Source organism: Oncorhynchus kisutch, linkage group LG17, assembly GCF_002021735.2.
Source record: "Oncorhynchus kisutch isolate 150728-3 linkage group LG17, Okis_V2, whole genome shotgun sequence".
In the NCBI taxonomy this organism is placed as follows: Eukaryota; Metazoa; Chordata; class Actinopteri; order Salmoniformes; family Salmonidae; genus Oncorhynchus; species Oncorhynchus kisutch.
In genome coordinates, this window is record NC_034190.2 from 52,216,090 (window position 1) to 52,230,888 (window position 14,799).

The 14,799-nt window shown below is 43.9% G+C and overlaps 1 protein-coding gene across 1 annotated transcript in view; it reads left to right on the top strand.

Annotated features, from left to right (window-relative positions):
- The first annotated feature begins 1,196 nt into the window (after positions 1-1,196).
- LOC109907880 (semaphorin-3F-like) overlaps positions 1,197-14,799 on the top strand; it is a 102,355-nt gene continuing 88,752 nt past the window's right edge. Inside the window, exon 1 of the mRNA XM_031794045.1 lies at positions 1,197-1,637. The gene's annotated coding sequence lies outside the window, so the exon portion shown is untranslated. The remainder of the gene's footprint in view (positions 1,638-14,799) is intronic.

A 14,799-nucleotide genomic window follows, 5' to 3' on the forward strand; every position in this document is an offset into this window, starting at 1 on the left:
CTACATTTCCTTTGGGCCAGTTGACCTAGGGATCACACAAAGTCACAGCGCCATCATCAGTCATACTGTAGCTATTGCTCTATGAAACATCAGGATGCTCTCCCCTAAGACGTGTCTATATTTCCATCCCTACACTTTCAGGGATACACTGACTCAGAACAAAATGCATTAAGGAATTTAGATGGAGATGACAATGAACGAGAAAGGGAGGAGGGAGACAAGCTGGCATGGCCACTGATTTCATGCTGTGCAATTTAAGAAAGATGTTGCTGCTGTCATTGTTCATGTGGCAGCGAGGGGGTAATTCCAGTGTCTGGGAATTCCAGCGATTCCTGCAGCTTGGTGGCATACAACAGGCGAGTGGAGAAAGGGAAACCATGAGGGGTGGATAAGACAGGTATTCACATCACAGCAAAGCCATTCCTCACCTGCCTGTAAACTCCCAAAACAAATCAGGGGTCTCCATTGGCCATTGTGCAAAATGGTAGCTAACCTTAAACACTATGGAGCAAGATCTCAGTGAAAAATCTTCCTTAGTGAGTAACTGAAAAGCAAAGACAAATGTGGGTGGTCCCTTGATGTCAACTGTGTTAATCTACAATGACAAAAAGGAAAGATGATTCATCATCATTGTGACCAAGGGGTGTCCTTTCTAGGTCCACCTGGGCACCATGGGGCTACTTCATGAAATTCCATATACTCTCTACACGCTAATGATGACTCATTGACACTATACTGTTCTGGGAAGTAATGTCCACGGGGAATTAAGCTTTCCTTTTTGAAGAAGTGACTTATCCATTACAGGATTCAGTTCCAAATCGGTAGTGAACACCACATAGTATAGTACTGGCTCAACTATTTACACTTGTTTTAAAGTTTTCCAGAAAACACTCACCTAACAAAATCTTAAGCAGGGACAACAGAGCGATGTCTTACTTAAACAGGAGGCTACCATAGGGAACTAGGCTACCTATTTAAATGGTTTGGTAGACCAATTAACATTGCAATTGCAATTGTAATTGTCAATTTGGTCAATAAAAAAGTATTTCACATTTAAAAATGAAACTGGATTAAGTTTTCGTTTCTGATTCTTACTCATATTTTATTTAAATATCATTCAATATAATTCAGTTCTGAAATGCAAATAAAAACAGGACAGAAAGAAGATCTCACATTGGTCTTGCTAGAGGAAAAAAGCTGGCATTGAGGTAGTTAACTGTGACATGGTTGGCTTGGTCAGAGGTAGCAAGAATGGGACACGCGCCTTCAACAGTAGAGCTCAGAGGGCGTTGGAGGAAGAAGAACAAGCTCATAACACCTGCCAGCACTAATTTAATGCAAAATTCTAATATTGCCCCGATTTGTCATTCCGGAGTTTTCAGAGGAGGGTTTACTGGTAAATGGAAACGTAAGATATTTCTAAAGCATCACGTAATTCCTATTGACTATAATTAGAGGAACAACTTTTTTGACAACTTGCGAAACCTTAACAAAGCAGCGAAGCCGAATTACAAGTTGCCTACAGAGATACACATTTCTACTTTTAGTTTGGAAGTCTAACGTTACTCAACGCCACGGAATGTGAAATCTAGTCTACTGTCCATCGACATCGCCAGCAGAGCCAACCTGCATTTCAAGTGAGTTTAATACAAATTTATTTTTAGAGCACGTTTGTGTCACAGAGAAAGGCCAATCGTTGTCTTGAAAACGACTTTTCTTTTCTTTCAATGCCATTGTGTAGTGCATATTGGCCTGTGGCATCTTCAGTCGCAGTTAGAGCGCGCTAGGCTTACGCTATAGGCTACAAGGATTCCAACCATTTCTAGAGCTTTATAGGTAACGTTATAACTCATAACATCCTCAGGATTCAGAAATAATGTCTTAGTCAAGTCATACTACAGAAGCTGCGTTATTAAAAAAAGGTGTAGGATACGTGTACTGCCTTGCCAAATGTTCCAAAACTCTTACCATCCTAGCATGCGTTTGCTTATGATTTTTTAAAATTTTAAACCGCTATAATGACATTAGCACTAACGACCTTATAAAGGCTTTATTAAAAACGTGGTTCAACGTTATAGTTTTTGCCCCATCAGCCTCCCTCCAAATTATACAATTATGGCAAATGATTCCACATGCTCTGATGGGCATACTTTACTGATGGGGCTTTTATTAGGCTCTCTATCATCTCATTTTAGGTTTACTGATCTGATTGATAATGTTGGTATGAAATCACTCCCCGCATGGAGTTGATTATTTCTTATTTTCGTTACAAACTCCCCAGCCAACTTTTTGAGGACCAGAGATGAGGTTTCAAAATGCACATGATATGTTTCCCGCTTAGTGGGCCTATGTATAATTCATACTCTGCTTTCCTGGCTGAAGAGCTTATGCATAATGTATTTTAAGTTAAAAGCACAACACCTTTTATGACCTTGGGGTAAATCCATTTGAATTACATTTGACAGCATCCCTTTTAATTGAAACATTTGCTCATGGAACAAGTAGTCAGAATGTGACTTTTTGGTAGAGCCCCACCGATGAGGGATTTTTGGATCCGATACCAATTTTAGAGTGGAAATATTAACGATAACTGATATATTTGCCAATATATTTAGGAGCACCAGAATTACACATTTTTTAAATGGAAAAACAGTGTGTTACTCTAGTGAAAGGAGAATAACCTGCAGATTCCAGACAATAATGTGCCTCGGAAGCCTGAACTGCCTCATGCTAGCCAGCTGGAAAACAACAACATGGGGACACCTTTTCAATATATTGATATTTAGGTATGTTTTCATCGATTGTAAGGCTGTAGCCACTGAATTCTGGTTGTTGTCACTTGAAAGGAAAAACAGCAATCACTAAATTTATAGCTGGCACAGTGATGCCTCTTGCCCCAAGCATTGCCTAAGTGAATGGTCTTTGCTCTCCCTGGATCCTTGGGATGTCCATTTTCCATTTGAACTTGACATTTAAAAATGGTTACGGTAAATGCTCAGACACACCAGTAGGATTGTCAAACGTTTGTCGGCTGTCAATCTCTTTTGTGTTCACACAGCAAAGACCTTGGAAGTCGTCAGCCACTCAGCCTTGTTAGAATACTCCAAACCAGAAGGTGGCAGTAGCGTTGTTTGGCAATGCATATCCGTGCATATTGCTTATGGTCTAGATTCTAAGCTTTCTGTGCTAAGGCTGCTATTTTGTAGAAATACCTTTTTGATACTAGCCAGATGGCCACAGCTAGATAATTACCTAGCGAGATGATGATGAAGAAACAATTTAATTCACTCTCCATAATCCCATAATGCCATAGCCAAATGTTTAGCTCGCTAGCTAACGCTAGTATTTTCCCTAGCTAGCACAACATAGCTAGCTAGCTAGCGACACTGCACTAACTCGGCAGCTAACACAGGCAGCTGTTTCATGGAAACTAGCTAATCCATTGTGATTTAATTATGTCAATACTACAGTAGCTACAGTGGTTAGCTAGCTTGGAGGAAGTATTTAATGTTGTGTGCATTGCATCTTTGCATTTAGGTAGCTGCCTTCCCATAGCCTACATTGCATATGAAAGTGCGACTGGCTCATCCATGGACGTAACCTACGGAGAAAATGCCCTCTTCTTTCCCAGGTGGGAGTTTGTGCTCTCTGATATGTCTAAGTCAAGTTGTTGGCCACTGACAAGCATTGCAATTCTACAAGTAGAATCGGTAGGTTCGTCGGTACCAGTTCGGCATGCAGCAGGTACCGCTTTTGTTCTAGCGAGAGAAGGAATGGCCTCCCTCAGTGAATGGCATCAAATACTCTCACACAGCTATTTAGCTGGGTAGATGGGGGTGGCAAAACTTACATTTGGAGCAGTCCCTAACAAGTAACAACAAATACATCAAAACGAAGCTATGAAGCGCTAATTTGTAACCTTCTATGTTTTTTAAGTGTCTCTGGAAACGTTTGAATGACAAAGCTTGAGCAATACCCTTCTCAAAGACCATATACAGTGAGGGAAAAAAGTATTTGATCCCCTGCTGATTTTGTACGTTTTCCCACTGACAAAGAAATGATCAGTCTAAAATTTTAATGGTAGGTTTATTTGAACAGTGAGAGACAGAATAACAACAACAAAATCCAGAAAAACGCATGTTAAAAATGTTATACATTTATTTGAATTTTAATGAGGGAAATAAGTATTTGACCCCCTCTCAATCAGAAAGATTTCTGGCTCCCAGGTGTCTTTTATACAGATAACGAGCTGAGATTAGGAGCACACTCTTAAAGGGAGTGCTCCTAATCTCAGTTTGTTACCTGTATAAAAGACACCTGTCCACAGAATCAATCAATCAACCAGATTCCAAACTCTCAACCATGGCCAAGACCAAAGAGCTCTCCAAGGATGTCAGGGACAAGATTGTAGACCTACACAAGGCTGGAAGGTGCTACAAGACCATCGCCAAGCAGCTTGGTGAGAAGGTGACAACAGTTGGTGTGATTATTCGCAAATGGAAGAAACACAAAAGAACTGTCAATCTCCCTCGGCCTGGGGCTCCATGCAAGATCTCACCTCGTGGAGTTGCAATGATCATGAGAACGGTGAGGAATCAGCCCAGAACTACACGGGAGGATCTTGTCAATGATCTCAAGGCAGCTGGGACCATAGTCACCAAGAAAACAATTGGTAATACACTACGCCGTGAAGGACTGAAATCCTGCAGCGCCCGCAAGGTCCCCCTGCTCAAGAAAGCACATATACGTGCCCGTCTGAAGTTTGCCAATGAACATCTGAATGATGCAGAGGACAACTGGGTGAAAGGGTTGTGGTCAGATGAGACCAAAATGGAGTTCTTTGGCATCAACTCAACTCGCCGTGTTTGGAGGAGAAGGAATGCTGCCTATGACCCCAAGAACACATTATGGAAACATTATGCTTTGGGGGTGTTTTTCTGCTAAGGGGACAGGACAACTTCACCGCATCAAAGGGACAATGGACGGGGCCATGTACTGTCAAATCTTGGGTGAGAACCTTCTTCCCTCAGCCAGGGCATTGAAAATGGGTCGTGGATGGGTATTCCAGCATGTCAATGACCCAAAACACATGGCCAAGGCAACAAAGGAATGACTCAAGAAGAAGCACATTAAGGTCCTGGAGTGGCCTAGCCAGTCTCCAGACCTTAATCCCATAGAAAATCTCTGGAGGGAGCTGAAGGTTCGAGTTGCCAAACGTCAGCCTCGAAACCTTAATAACTCAGAGAAGATCTGCAAAGAGGAGTGGGACAAAATCCCTTCTGAGATGTGTGCAAACCTAGTGGCCAACTACAAGAAACGTCTGACCTCTATGATTGCCAACAAGGGTTTTGCCACCAAGTACTAAGTAATGTTTTGCAGAGGGGTCAAATAGTTATTTCCCTCATTATCCTGTTGTGACTAGGGGACATTATTTTCATTTTTGGAAAAATAACGTACCCAAAGTAAACGGGATCTTTTGTTAGGACAAGATGCTAGAATATGCATATAATTGACAGTGTAGGATAGAAAACACTCTAAAGTTTCCAAAACTGTAAAAATATTGTCTGTGGGTATAACAGAACTGATATTGCAGGCGAAAGCCTGAGAAAAATCCAATCCGGAAGTGCCTCGTGTTTTGAAAACTCTGCGTTCCAATGCGTCCCTATTGAGCAGTGAATGGCCTATCAACCAGATTACTTTTTCAAATTATTCCCCAAGGTGTCTAAAGCATTGTGACGTAGTTTTACGTATTTATGTTGAAGAATACCCGAAAGCGGCTACATTGTGTAAGTGGTTACTTGATGGCTCTCAGAGTGATTCTCGCGTAAAATACAGAGGTAGCCATTTTTCAATCGGTCCTACTGAAAAACCAATTGTCCCGGTGGATATATTATCGAATAGATATTTGAAAAACACCTTGAGGATTGATTATAAACAACGTTTGCCATGTTTCTGTCGATTATTATGGAGCTAATTTGGAATATTTTTCGGCGTTTTCATGACCGTAATTTCCGGTCGATTTCTCAGCCAAACATGAAGAACAAACGGAGCTATTTCGCCTACAAAAATAATATTTTTGGAAAAAATGAACATTGGCTATCTAACTGGGAGTCTCGTGAGTGAAAACATCCAAAGCTCATTAAAGGTAAATAATTTAATTTGATTGCTTTTCTGATTTTCGTGACCAAGTTGCCTACTGCTAGCTGGACATAATGCTATGCTAGGCTATCGATAAACTTGCACAAATGCTTGTCTTGCTTTGGCTGTAAAGCATATTTTGAAAATCTGAGATGACAGGGTGATTAACAAAAGGCTAAGCTGTGTCTCAGTATATTTCACTTGTGATTTTCTTGAATAGGAATATGTTCTAGTAATATTTATGTCTGTTGCGTTATGCTAATTAGTGTCAGTCGATGTATACGCTCCCGGATCCGGGATGGGGAGTATCAAGATTAAAATGCAAATCAATTTATAACATCTTTGACATGTGTTTTTTTGGATTTTTTTGTTGTTATTCTGTCTCTCACTGTTCAAATAAACCTACCATTACAATTATAGACTGATAATTTCTTTGTCAGTGGGAAAACGTACAAAATCAGCAGGGGATCAAATACTTTTTTCCCTCACTGTATATTACAACATTGAGAGTTGAACGTTCTTAGTGCGGCACTTGCTTAACATTTGGGTTTAGCATCCATACCATGACACTTCACGTAACAGTATTTGGCCAGTGCACATTTTTTTTTACTTTATTGAGCTGGCAAGCTTCTCTCTACTCAGCACTCACTGTAGAAGCAGTAGCAGATAGTTCACAGTAGTTCATTCTCCTCTCCGACTGGTGTAGTTGCGTTGGGTGATAGTGTCTAATCTTGCTGTAGGTTTATAGCCATGTAAAGAGCGCCCTCTGAAATGCAAAAAAAATGTATAATCCTATGAACAGCTTTTTTCCCGAGCATTTTCTCCGCATCTTATATCGGTCATTTTTTGAGGATTAAACACAGATACAAATACATCTATAAAAGTATAATATTGATTAATCAGCCGGGCTCTACTTTTTGGACCTAAATGCCAAAACATTCAGCTGATAAAGGTGCTCATAGGTGGCCCATTTTGCATACTGGTACATTTGAGCACCTTTATCTCTTTAACGTTTTGGCATTCAGATCCAAAAAGTCACTTTCTGAGCACAATGTACAAATATGTATGGAAGGTTTCATTCAAATCAAAAGCGGTGCTATCAAAAAGTGATTGAATTCAAATGGATTCACCCCTATGCTATCTGATTCACCCCTATGCTATCTGATTTACCCCTATGCTATCTGCCCATGCTCAGATAGTGTCAGAACATATTATTATCCTCTTAGCTAGACTATTATTAGAATAGGGCCCACTCTCATAGTGTTGTTTGTGTAGTGTTTAATCTAAGAGATAAATGCAGGATGTGTTCAGTGTAGGCCTACTAGTTGTTCACAAGTTTTGTGGTCATGTCCCTGCTGTTTCCCCTACCTGCACACTATCCCACATGACACTGGTAAGTCTACACTAGGACCTTATGAACAAATGACATGAAGCTGAAAAAACACAAGCGTGGACACACTGTCATTTCTGACATGGAAATATATTTTCTACACTTACTGCTCCTCCTTTTTTTATTGCGTCAAACAGTGGTCTAGCGTTGTGGTAGGAGCGAGGGCCTCGACAAATACATGAGGGAAAAACATGGAAAAGCTCTCAGTGGTTTTCGCCCTTTACAGCCATGGTTGAAATATTAAAGGATTAGACACAAGGACATCTCTTTAGTGAAATCATGGAATGGTTTTGTATTTTAAGTGTATGGATGAAAATGGGGGGGAAAATAAAGTTATGGTAGATTTGTGTGGTGAAAAAGGCAGATTATGGTCCTTAAATGGATGTTTACCAACATTTACGTTGTAGTCACCACTACAAACATACAGTACCATTAACTGCACAGTAACCATATAAACTCTGTTAATTGAGTGTATTTTTACATAAGTAAAATGGCTAATTAAATCTATTCACGTGGGAAGAAATACTGAAAACCGTGCACTTTCAAACTGCCATGGTTACTTCCCAAATGATTTATTCCTCTCATATTCAACATCTGACAATGCACCAAGCTGGTTACAGTTACATTATTCCCAAATGTTAATGTCTCGGTTGAGTAGTCAGAGATTAGCATCAAATGCTTTGCACTGTAATGTAGCAGACAGCTCCTATAGGATTCTGCATGCCTATCACACATGCGCATATCATGAAGCTGGCAGCTGTTTGTTTTTGCTCCTACTTGTGGAATTAACTTTAAGTTTTGATCACATTATTCCAAGTTGAATTGTGTAAATTCATTATTGTGATTATTTTTCTCAACATCCCTTGTTGGATTCGGCATCATTCTATAATTTTCTTTGCCTTTAGAAATATGTCAATATGGTAAGGTTGTCACGACTTCCACCGAAGTCGGTTCCTCTCCTTGTTCGGTCGGCGTCACCGGTCTTCTAGCTATCGTCGAGCCACTTTTAATTTTCCATTTGTTTTGTCTTGTTTTCCTACAAACTTGGTTTTCATTTCCCTCATTAATTGTTGTGTATTTAACCCTCTGTTCCCCCCATGTTTTTGTGTGGGATTGTTTATTGTAAGTGCTTGTGCACATGTTGACTGGTGCGCAACGGGTTTTGTACCCATGTTTTGTTATTCTTTATGCCGTTGCTTTTGTAATTAAACTGCTCCGGCTATTACCTAGTTCTGCTCTCCTGCGTCTGACTTCCCTGCCACCGGTTACGCACCCCTTACAGAATCCTACACCGCTAATATGTAGTCAGCTGGAGCAGGTGGCCCTGGTATAGGGGTCGAGGAGCGCGTCCAGGAGCATGTGGCGATGATCCACCATCTCGGCACCACCATGGACCGCATTGTCCAAACCATGGACCGCTGTGAAAGACAGGGAGTTCCTCCAGCGCCTCCACCAGCACAACCAGGGCCTCCACTACTCGCCTCCCCTTTACCCGGTCCCAGTGGGATTCGTCTCGCCCTTCCCCGGGAGTACGATGGGACGGCTGCACGCTGCCAGGGTTTCCTATTGCAGCTAGATCTCTACTTGGCAACCGTCCACCCGGCTCCTTCGGGCTGTGAGAGGGTGTCCTCCCTTGTCTTGTGCCTCTCAGGGAAAGCCCTGGAGTGGGCCAACGCCGTGTGGGAAGAAGGAGATGCGGAACTGGACCATTTTGAGGATTTCACCCGTCGTTTCCGGGCAGTCATCGAACGTCTCTACCATCTGAGGCAGGGGACGAGGAATGCCCAGGAGTTCGCCATGGTCTTTCAGACCCTGGCTGCCAGCGCGGGATGGAACGGCAGGGCCCTGATCGAACACTATCGCTGCAGTTTGCGCGAGGACGTCGTCGGGAGTTGTCCTGCAAGGACACTACCCTCACCTTTGACCAGCTGGTGGACCTGTCCATTCGGTTGGATAACCTGCTGGCTACCCGCGGACGTCCAGAGCGGGGTCTGTCGGTTTCATCCCCCAACACCACCGTTCCGATGCCCATGGAGCTGGGAGGTGCTGTGCGCAGGGGGACCGGAGGAGGTTCCGTCTCATGCACCATCTGTGGCCGCAGAGGTCACACTGCAGGTCGGTGTCGGGTTGGTTCCTCTGGGGATCGAGGGAGCAGGCAGGGCACTCTGGTGGCTGGGACTTTTATAGACAGATCGTTCACCCATAGTTTAGGGATCCTCATTGTTCCCGTGGCTGTGCCCTTCCCTGTTCACACCTTAGACAGTCGACCATTAGGATCAGGGTTGATTAGGGAGGCCACCGCTCCCCTGGGCATGGTGATGCAGGGGGGTCAGCTCCTAAGTCCTGTTTGTGTATAATAGCTCTATTTTTATTTGAGATTTACCTTGAACTTTTATCTTAGTGTTTATCTTAGCTCTTAAAAAGAGAGTGCCATAACATCTCCAAGAATCCCTGACATTTATAATGTCTTTTAATAAGGCTTATAATATATTATGTATCTTTAAGTAGCAGATATGCAACTAAGCATGTTCATGAATTGTTCCGTCTTGACATTTGATGTAGGAGAACAACTGGAGGGGAATTTCAGTGCATCAGAAGCCCACCACAAAGCTGGTGTCATGTAGATATATGTTCAGATAGGGACCTGGCTATTGTTCATCATCACTTTCTCTGACACTCTCCGTTCCTTAAATTTGGCATCAAGGATTTGGTGCATTCAAGCAGTTGTCAGGCTCCAACTCACCACAAATACAACTGGCCTCTTGAGACGGTTGTCATGACATCCTCAGTGAGTTTTGCTGGGGTAATATGAGGGCCAGCATGGGCCCTATAGGTCAAGAGGAGGGGGAAGTGGGGAAGAGAGTGATAATTGGTGATATCAGTGAGTGTGGCAGACTTAAAATACATAGGCCCACTACTGTTGGTGCCATTTTGAGTATATATTATTTTATGAGCAGTGCCATCGTTGAATAATTTCGGAAACGTGTTTCTCGGTTTTGTGCCTTCTTTTTTTCTAATTAAAGACACTTTCAATGATTACATTTTTTGGGACAAATCTTTAAAAACACAAGACCTAAGATATACTAGGCTGTATGACGCCGATTTTGTAATTAAATGTTTTTTTCATTACTCCAGACATTGTGCCAGCTCTGGTCTCTTGGCCCTCCCAGCCCTGCGGGAGGGCAGCTCCCCCTCAGCCCTATCCAAGCTCTTCTCTGTCCTTGCACCCTAATGATGGAACCAGCTCCCCCCCTGAAGCTATGACAGCAGAGTCCCTTACCCTCTTCTGAAACCCTACCTCTTCAAAGAGTATCTTAAATAATCCCATAGCTAAATAACACTCACACTTGACTTTTTATGTACTTTATTGAAGAAAAATGTACTTACTATGATTGTGATATGTGGTTGTCCCACCTAGCTATCTTAAGATGAATGCACTAACTGTAAGTCTCTCTGGATAAAAGCATCTGCTACATGACTCAAATGTAAAAGTACTATTTTTGTACCCACAAATCTGACCTCACCACATCAAAGACATTGGGTGTTTCTCAAAATGCATACTACCGTGCTCCGAGCATGCAAATTAGAGTACGGGAGGGTCAGAGTATGAGTCCAAATCAAAGTATGCTCAACGGAGTACGGAGGGCACTTCTCGAATGCGTACTCCGTTTGTACATTTCTTGAAGCATGCATCAATGCAAGCTTCAACGGAAAGTTTTCAAATAAAAATTACACAATCACGTAAACATTTTGCACATTTTCTTGAAATTAATGGCGGCCATTATTTGTGCTGAAGCGAGAGAAAATACACTCCCGATTTAGGAATTAAATGTTGCCTATTCACATCTCATATGTTGCTTGACTACAATATTTTATCTTAATATGTTAATAGAACATGCTGTGTTATTTGTGGCATGGTTACCTGCCTACAATACGCACTGTAGTGTGCATAGGTCGTAATCCCATACTAAGTCAATAGAGCTAACTGGCTAGCTGCTACTGTTAACTATCCAGATAGCCACAAATAATTGTTAGCTAGCTACACAGGAATAATTGACATCTACCTTTGATAAAATTTGTTTTGGGTAATTTTTGTCTGTTTTCACATATAGCTAGTTGATAGTTATACACAAAGCAAACATTTTACTTCATATCTTGTTTCGTCTCTATTGTCCTGGCTAGAAGAAGGAAGGTTCAGTGAATGGGGAGATGCAGCGTGAGTTAATACAGTAGGGGGAGTGCGAGTGCTTCTCAAATTAAATGTTTTATGTGTTCTCCACACTCTCGTCCTCACAAGAACGTACTCAAGAGAACATCCTCGGAGAATGCGCTTGGAGCATGAGAGTGTGGAGCACGGCAGTATGCATATTGAGAAACACCCAATGTGGCACTCCATGAAAAAGACAAGTAGCTCTCTGGGGAGGAAGGGCAGAGTTCTCTTTTATTATCAGTGTACACCCACTGACAGCGAGAGATAGTATCAGTCTGATTATATACTATTAATAGCATAGAAATACTGTATACTGCCAGCACAAAGCACTTGTGTATGTCACCAAGACTTCAAAAGCAGAAGCACCTGACTGTTAAACCCCCTCCCTCTCCTCTCCTTTACCCTCCTTCCTAAATCTGGTGCCGCTTTTACAGGGAATGGCACAATACAGGGGCGTCATTGACAGCGGGCAAGGGGAGCTAATCCATGCAGCTGTCAACCCGCGGGGTATTAAGCCTTCATTCTGAAGATTATTGGCCCCCTGCCAGAAATAGAGCCAGTCTTTTTCAGACAAGCATGAAGTAGCGGCATGGAGGGCCTGGTGCTATGCTTACTATATCCCACTGTACTTTGACTGAAGTGAATTTTGGGAACCCAATGCACCATTCTTAAATCTTTTTACAGAGTGAAGTTGTAGCCAGCGATAGTAAGACTCTAGAGAGGCATTTATCATGACTGGTGTCTCTGTGTCCCACTTTGATTTACTCACTTGTTCACTGGTCTCTTGGCCTGGAGACTGAAGTGCTTGTTGTCTTGGATTATTCTATTTCTATTTTAGTGTTCAGTGTTGCATTTTCTAAGTTCTGATTCTGATAAAGCATGTTCTACTGAACATAGAATTCTGGATGTGCAGTGCAGACTGTATTGAACCGTAATGTGTGTGAAATCTATATCTAATAATGGCAACATTACTGAAGGTCTGTTAAGCCAGGAGTTTGGTCTGGCAAAAACAAACATGCATGTAAAAAATAAAACAAATAAATAATGTTCTTTCATAAGCCAATCCAATGCTGGAAAACAGCTGTTGGGTATAAATAGTAGGGCAAGAGATAGTGGTAATTACAAAAGAATCCAGTGTTTATTGTTTAAATCAAAAGAGCAAGCCCATTTGAAACAGGTGTTGGAATGTGATGGGAGGGTGTCCATAGATCGCCCTTTCTTTTTTCCTTTCTGCAAAATAGCTCTCTAATGCTGCCTCGCTCATGTTGTACCATTACAACACACAGGACCTCCGCTTCAAGGGATTGAGACCTGGGGGGCTGGATTACCAACAGAGACAGGCGGGGGAGGGTTGATGGACTGCATAAATGTGGGGTGACGCAAAAGCTCCACATTTGTTCTATCGCATAAGGGGGAGAGCAGGGGGCATCCTTGTCTCTCCCTGTCCATCTAGATTCAGGGAAACCTCTTGAGTTTGTTTTCTAACAGTTTTTGAGACTATCTTTGGAGCTCTTTTGATGTTTAGGGGACCCAAACACAAGCAGATGCTAATTTATCTTCTGAATATGTTTTTTGTTGTCGCTGCCAGTAGTTTTGTAGTCAGGCGCTGTGATATTGTTTACTTTGCCCAGTGATTGTTGAAATAATTTTGTCAAAGAGTGGGCTTGGACACAGCAGAATGAACATGCTCACTAACACATATGGCTCTGGTTACACCTGAATGACTGGCGACATTTCAAGGACTATTGCCCAGTGTGACGATCGTCGTATGAAGTGGACCAAAGCGCAGCGTGGTATATGTTCATGATGATTTTTTAATAAAAGAAAGCACTGAATACAAACTATACAAAACAATAAACGAATAACGACTGTGAAGCTATAATGAGAACTGTGCTGACACAAGCAATTAACATAGACAATCACCCACAAACAAACAGTAAAACCCAGGCTACCTAAGTCTGATTCTCAATCAGAGACAACTAATGACACCTGCCTCTGATTGAGAACAATACTAGGCCAAAACATAGAAATCCCAAAATCATAGAAAAACAGACTGCCCACCCCAACTCATGCCCTGACCATACTAAACAAAACAAAGGAAATAAAGGTCAGAACGTGACAGTACCCCCCCCCCCCCCCAAAGTGCGGACTCCGGACGCAAAACCTGAACCTATAGGGGAGGGTCTGGGTGGGTGTCTGTCCGCGGTGGCGGCTCTGGCGTGGGACGTGGACCCCACTTCACCACAGTCTTTCTCCGCCTCATTTTCCACCTCCGTGGCCTCCTAAACACAGTGACCCTGCTAAATGGCCCCACTGGGCAGCTCGGGACTGAGGGGCAGCTCGGGACTGAGGGGCAGCTCGGGACTGAGGGGCAGCTCGGGACTGAGGGGCAGCTCGGGACTGAGGGGCAGCTCGGGACTGAGGGGCAGCTCGGGACTGAGGGGCAGCTCAGGCGGCGCTGGGCAGATGGCCAGCTCAGGCGGCTCTGGGCAGACGGGCTGGGCAGACTGCCAGCTCAGGCGGGGCTGGGCAGACGGCCAGCTCAGGCGGGGCTGGGCAGACGGCCAGCTCAGGCGGCGCTGGGCAGACGGCCAGCTCAGGCGGCGCTGGGCAGACGGCCAGCTCAGGCGGCGCTGGGCAGACGGCCAGCTCAGGCGGCGCTGGGCAGACGGCCAGCTCAGGCGGCGCTGGGCAGACGGCCAGCTCAGGCGGCGCTGGGCAGACGGCCAGCTCAGGCGGCGCTGGGCAGACGGCCAGCTCAGGCGGCGCTGGGCAGACGGCCAGCTCAGGCGGCGCTGGGCAGACTGGAGACTCCGGCAACGCTGGAGAGGAGGAAGGCTCTGGCGCCTCTGGACAGAGGGGCTCTGGCGCCTCTGGACTGAGGGGCTCTGGCGCCTCTGGACTGAGGGGCTCTGGCGCCTCTGGACTGAGGGGCTCTGGCGCCTCTGGACTGAGGGGCTCTGGCGCCTCTGGATTGAGGGACGGAAGTTCTGGCAGCGCTGTACAGGCAGGAGACTCCGGCTGCGCTGGAGAGGAGGAAGGCTCTGGCAGCGCTGGACTG